Source organism: Mandrillus leucophaeus, unplaced genomic scaffold (genome assembly GCF_000951045.1).
Source record: "Mandrillus leucophaeus isolate KB7577 unplaced genomic scaffold, Mleu.le_1.0 Scaffold20, whole genome shotgun sequence".
Taxonomy (NCBI): domain Eukaryota; kingdom Metazoa; phylum Chordata; class Mammalia; order Primates; family Cercopithecidae; genus Mandrillus; species Mandrillus leucophaeus.
This window is the reverse complement of record NW_012102032.1, coordinates 2885537-2891773: the sequence shown is the minus strand read 5'-3', so window position 1 is coordinate 2891773 and position 6237 is coordinate 2885537. Positions and strand designations below refer to the sequence as shown.

Below are 6237 nucleotides of genomic sequence, written 5' to 3'. Positions count from 1 at the left end.
AAAAAAAAAAAAAAAAAAAAAAACAGAAAACAAAACAAACAAAAACAGCATAAAACATAAAATTTTTAAAAAGCAAATACCCAGAAATAGTGCTATGGGTGTTCAAGAAGAATCAGTTGAACTGGTAATGGAAATTAAGTAATTGAAGGCTATGTGTGGAGGAGTGCAAGAGACCTCCATAAAAATGTGTTTTAGGAAGATGGCAATGAAATGCAACAGCCACTTCCGTTGCTGCCACAGCTTTGAAAGTACCCCAGAACAAAGAACTTTTCTTTTTTCTTTTTTTCTTTTTTTGTAACGAAGTCTCACTCTGTGGCCCAGGCTGGAGTGCAGTGGCGCAATCTCGGCCCACTGTAACCTCCGCCTTCCGGGTCCAAGCGATTCTCCTGCCTCAGCCTCCTGAGTAGCTGGGACTACAGGCGCCCGCCACCACGCCTGGCTAATTTTTGTATTTTTAGTAGAGACGGGGTTTCACCCTGTTGGCCAGGATGGTCTCGATTTCCTGACCTCATGATCCAGCCGCCTCGGCCTCCCAAAGTGCTGGGATTACAGGCGTGAGCCACCACGCCCGACCGCAAACAACTTTTCATATCATTGGCAGGAGTTGTAACAGAAGCAGCAGCGCCAACTCCTGCAAAAGACTGTAATTCTTACTGTATTATTTACTGCATCTTCCTATTGGAAAATAGCTTTAGACCCATCTTTTAGCCATATGAAGATGTGGTATGATATGAAGAAATAAAAACCTCCCTAACCAAGAGAATTTGACAATATTAGAACATATTCCTTAACTAAAATAACACTTGCTAACTAACACTTAGCAGGAATGCTTCTTTTCATTCTTTATTGAATGAAACATTATTTAGCTCCTGCTGTATTCAAGATGCTGGGATAACAGTCCAGCAGGATGAAAAACATACAAGCAAAAATTACAATGAAATGTAATACATTTTATAATAAAGGTGTGTATAAAGTGCTATAGAAGTGCAAAAGAGATGACATTTCAGCCAGTATAAATTCTGTAAGGTGGCTGGGCACGGTGCCTCACACCTGTAATCCCAGCACTCTGGGAGGACAAAGCGGGCGGATCACTTGAGGTAAGGAGTTCAAGACCAGCCTGGCCAATATGGCAAAATCGCATGTCTACTAAAAATACAAAACTTAGCCAGGTGTGGTGGCACGCCCCTGTAATCCCAGCTACTCAAGAGGCTGAGGCAGGATAATCGCTTGAACCAGGAGACGGAGGTGGCATTGACCCGAGATCAAGCTACTGCATTCCAGCCCAGGTGATAGAGCAAGACTCTGTCCCAAAAAAAAAAAAAATCCAGAAGGACAAAGATTATGTTGGTATTGTTCAGGATTGTATGCCAGCACCTAGCATAGTACTTGGTGGATTATAAGCACCCAACTAGTATCTATAAGATAAAGTAACAGAATCTTGAAGGATAGGTATAAGTTGACTTGGAGGAGGATACTCCAAACAGAAGGAAAGGCTGATAGAAAGAAACAGAAAGTATTTGGTGTTTAGTATACCTGGAAGTACTAACCGCTAGTCACTAGAAGAGATGAAGGCTCTAATGGCAGAGGGCTATTACAGGTAAGTTGTGAAAAGCTTTGAAAGGCGTGCTAAGGAATTTAATTTTGTGAGTAAAGGAACCTTCAAATACTTTTAAGCAAGGGAATATCTAGATCTCATTTTGTTTTAAAGTATCAGCTCTGGTAACAATGTGGAAAATGAACTGGCAAGGAGAAAGACTGAAGGCAGGAGAATCATTGAAGGAACACTCAGACAAACCCAAACTAAGGCACATTCTCCAAAACGACTGACTTGGACTCTTCAAAATTATAAATATGAAGAAGCAAATACATAAATAAAAAAAGCTGGAGAATTGTTATGAATTAAAGGGGACTAAAGAGATACTAGATACTACAGCTAAATGTGTTGTGGAACCAGGGTGGGAGAATCTATAAGGGATAATGAGACAACTGGGGCAATCCTAATATGGGCTGTTCATTAGATCATATCATAACAAGGTTAAATTTCCTGACTGTGATTGTGGTTTTGTCAGAAAATTTCCATGTTTATATTAGAAAACAAAAGCTAAAGTATCTAAGAGTAAAGTATCATGATGTCTGCAACTAAATCTATTCAATCAAAACCTTAAAAAATTTATATATGTATATATCTGTACATACATACAGAAAGAGTGTGTGTACAAAGACGGCAATTGACAATTGGTAAATCTAGGTGAATTGTATATGAGTGCTTATTATACTATTGTAAATTTTTTATTTCCTGAAAGCTTGAAATTTTTCTAAGTAAAAACAGTAAAGGAAAATAGACAATAGTGAAAGACAAAAATGGTGAAGGCAACTGAAGTTAGAGGACAGAAAGGAGGGGGATGGTAAGGAGAAGAGACAGGGTAAATTAATCAGAGAAATATCTCTGATTCATACTCACATTGGCCCACACCCAGGTGTGGCGTGCACCCAGCGTAGTGGCATGATCTTGGCTTACTGCAACCTCCGCCTCCTAGGTTCAAGTGATTCTTCTGCCTCAGCCTCCGGAGTAGCTGGGATTACGGCACACTCCACCACGCCTGGCTAATTTTTGTATTTTCAGTAGAGTCAGGGTTTCACCCTGTTGGTCAGGCTGGTCTCAAACTCCTGACCTCAGATGATCCACCCACCTCAGTCTCCCAAAGTGCTGGGATTACAGGTGTGAGGCATTGCGCCCAGCCTCCCACACCCTCTTTTTTTTTTTTTTTTTTTTATAAGCCTCTACTCCAATAGGAGCTCCATTGTCTCTGCAGTCTTTTCGCCTTCCTGGCCTTGTCTTTTCTATTTCTTTCTCTACCCACTCCTTATACATGGTGTTTCTTAAAGTTTGGTAGTCAGCTCACAGATCTTTTCAGTCCACATATTTCTCTGGGTAATTTCACCCATTTCTAGTGTTGTTATTTTCTCTAGCCATCTATACTCTTAAGAGTACAGTATTTCTCTAGTATCTTTCCCCTGAACTTCTGACTTTGAACATAGAACACAAGCAGTTAGATGTCTTTAGATACCCTACTGTCACTCCTATAATCAGGTCCTTATCCCCTACACAGTTGCAATAGGTTTGTAAGTGGACTTTTTGCCTTCAGTCATGGTCCCATAAATCCAACTTCCACAATGCTGCCAAACCGTTCTTTCTAAAGAGCAAATATGAGCATGACAGTTATCTGCTTAAAATCCATTATTGTTTTTGATGTCTTGGTCCTTATCCACCCTCCAGCTTCATCACTCATTGTTCCCTGACAAAACTTTATGTTACAGGATACACTTTAGTCACACTGAGTCTTGTCTGAATCCCCTGACATACCTTTCTGTGAAATGTTTCCATGTTATTCCCTCTGATGGAATGACTCCTTCCCAGGCCCACCTTAACCTAGCCCCTTCATCAAAGCTCAGCTTAGGCAAAACATTTTCCAAAAACCTCAACCCTTATAGAAGAATTATGTACCCTTGCTTTATTTCTCCATTAATATCATATACATATCCCATCATAACCCATATCATATTGTATACCTGTTTACTTTCTGCTTACCCATCTCTTCCCACTATAAACTCTTGGAGAGCAGGAATGTGTCTTATTCATCTTCATAGCAAGTTATCACTATATGTTGTTGAATTAAACTTCTGTATTTTAAAAAATCTGATATAGTAATCTCAAGCAGCAAAAAAAAAAAAAAAAAAGAATCAAGGAATAATAATGATAACAATAAAACTTATTGCCTGCCAGGCACTGTAAATACTTTACATGATTTACTCATGTACTCCTCAAAACTCTGAAGCAAGTTCCTGTTAATATTATTGTTTCACAGGGGAGGAAACTGACACAGAAAGACTAAGAATCTCTTGAAGGTCATAAATAATAACTTACGACAGTATAGTACAGCCATGATTTGAACCTATGCAGTATAACTCCCTGGTTCCCATCCTTAACCCCTACAGTATAATTTCTCTTGTTTTTTGTTGGTTTGAGTTTTGGTTTTGGTTTTGGTTTGGGGGGTTTTCTTAAGACTGAGCCTCATTCTAATTTTTATATTTTTAGTAGAAACAGGGTTTCACTGTGTTGGCCAGGCTGGTCTCGAACTCGACCTCAAGTGATCCGCCAGCCTCGGCCTCCCGAAGTGCTGGGATTACAGGCGTGAGCCACCGTGCCTGGCCTATAATATGTCCTTTATTATTGTTTGATTTGTTATCAAGAGCTCCAGATGTACCAGTTTTCTGGTTCCTTAGCCTAGAAATCTTTTCTTAATGAAAGAGGATGTAAGCAAAAATGAGAGTAATTTCTAGAGATCATAGAACTATTTAGGATATTTATGTTTTTTTTTTTTTTTTTTTTTTTTTTTTTTTGGAAACAGTTTCTGGCTCCGTCTTCCAGGCTGGAGTACAGTGGCGCAGTCATGGGTCACTAGTGTAGCCTCAAACTCCTGTGCTCACATGAGCCTCCCGCCTCAGCCTTCAGAGTGGCTAGGACTATAGGTGGGCCTCCATGCCAGGCTTTTTCTTTTTTTTTTGTCGTAGAGTTGGGACTCTCACTATGTTACCCGGAGTGGTCTCAAACTCCTGGGCTAAAGGGATCCTCCCACCTCCACTTCAGCCTCCCAAAGTGTGGGGGATTACAGGCATGAACCTCCGCCCTTGGCCTATATGTTTATGTTTCTAATGGTTTTTCAGATTATTTGAGAAAGCAGTGTAAGAAAAAAATTAGTTTAAAAAATACATAGGTCAGGCACGGTGGCTCATGCCTGTAATCCTAGTACTTTGGGAGGCTTAGGCAGGTGATCACCTGAGGTCAGGAGTTCAAGACCAGCTGGGCCAACATGGTGAAACCCCATCTCTACTAAGAATACAAAAGTTAGTAACCCCATCTCTACTAAAAATACAAAAATTAGTTGGGCGTGGTAGTGTGTGCCTGTAGTCCCAGCTACTCGGGAGACTGAAGCAGGTGAATCGCTTGAACTCAGGAGACAGATGTTGCCGTGAGCTGAGATCATGCCATTGCACTCCAGGCCGGCCAGGCAACAGAGTGAGACTCCGTTTCAAAAAAAAAAAACACACACACACACAAAAACACACACACAAAAAACAGGGGGCCGGGTACAGTGGTTCACACTTGTAATTTCACCACTCTGGGAGGCCAAGGCCAGTAAATTGCTTGAGCTCAGGAGTTCAAGACCAGCTTGGGCAACATAGTGAAACCCTGTCTCTACTAAAAATACAAAAACCGGCTGGGCATGGTGGTGCGCCTTTATAGTTCCAGCTACTCAGGAGGCTGAGGCAGGAGGATTGCTTGAGTCCAGGAGGTCAAAGCTGCAGTGAGCTGAGATCACACCACTGCAATCCAGCTTGGGCAACAGAGCAAGACCCTGTCTGAAAACAAAAGGAAAAATGCTTTAAGGAATCACAAAAGAATGAGCTTGTATTCAATGTTAACAATTAAAATCCCACCTAATCCAGCAAAAAGAATTTGTAGGTCTCATTACCCCTTTGGAAAGGGGTACGTATTTTAAACTAAAGGAAAATTGCTATATACTCTTTCAATTTAGGCAATTATCCTCTGGAAAGTACCTAATGCTTTTAATTAAGTAATGATACTAAAACAAATCTTACTTTTTTGTGTTCTTGTTCTGACTAAGGTAGAAATTTGCTATTCTCCACTTTCGCAAGACCTGTGATTATTTTTGGATGGAACAACTAACTATCTAGGAATTATCCCAGACTGCATCTTTCTACCCTGACAGATTTGGCATAGTTCCTTAATCCTCTGCATGTGCCAATTACTGTATTTAATTAGAAGGAGATTAGATAGGAGATTAGATAGAAGCACTAATAACCCAAGTCAGACACACACACACACACACACACACAGAGAGAGAGAGAGAGAGAGAGAAGAAAACATGATTTAGTTCCTAGACACTTTTTTCATTGAAAAATAATTCCCAAAATGACAAACATTGGCTTGTGTAGGACTCTTTAGAAATTTGAATGCATAGACACTGGAACAACCACCAGGAAAGGACTAGAAAGAGATGGCCCTGTTTCAGAATGATGGTACTCAACCTTTCCAGCTAATGGTACATACCAAAGTTTAAAAGTCAAATACAATACAAGCCTTATTATAATTAGAAAGAAACAATGAAAAAAAATGGCAGTCCAGTTTAAACCACCCCTCTGTAATCCTGACTC

At 40.3% G+C, this 6237-nt stretch overlaps 1 protein-coding gene across 1 annotated transcript in view; it reads left to right on the top strand.

Annotated features, from left to right (window-relative positions):
- PRR11 (proline rich 11) overlaps positions 1 to 6237 on the top strand; it is a 54066-nt gene that overhangs the window by 976 nt on the left and 46853 nt on the right. The gene's annotated exons all lie outside the window — the stretch shown is intronic.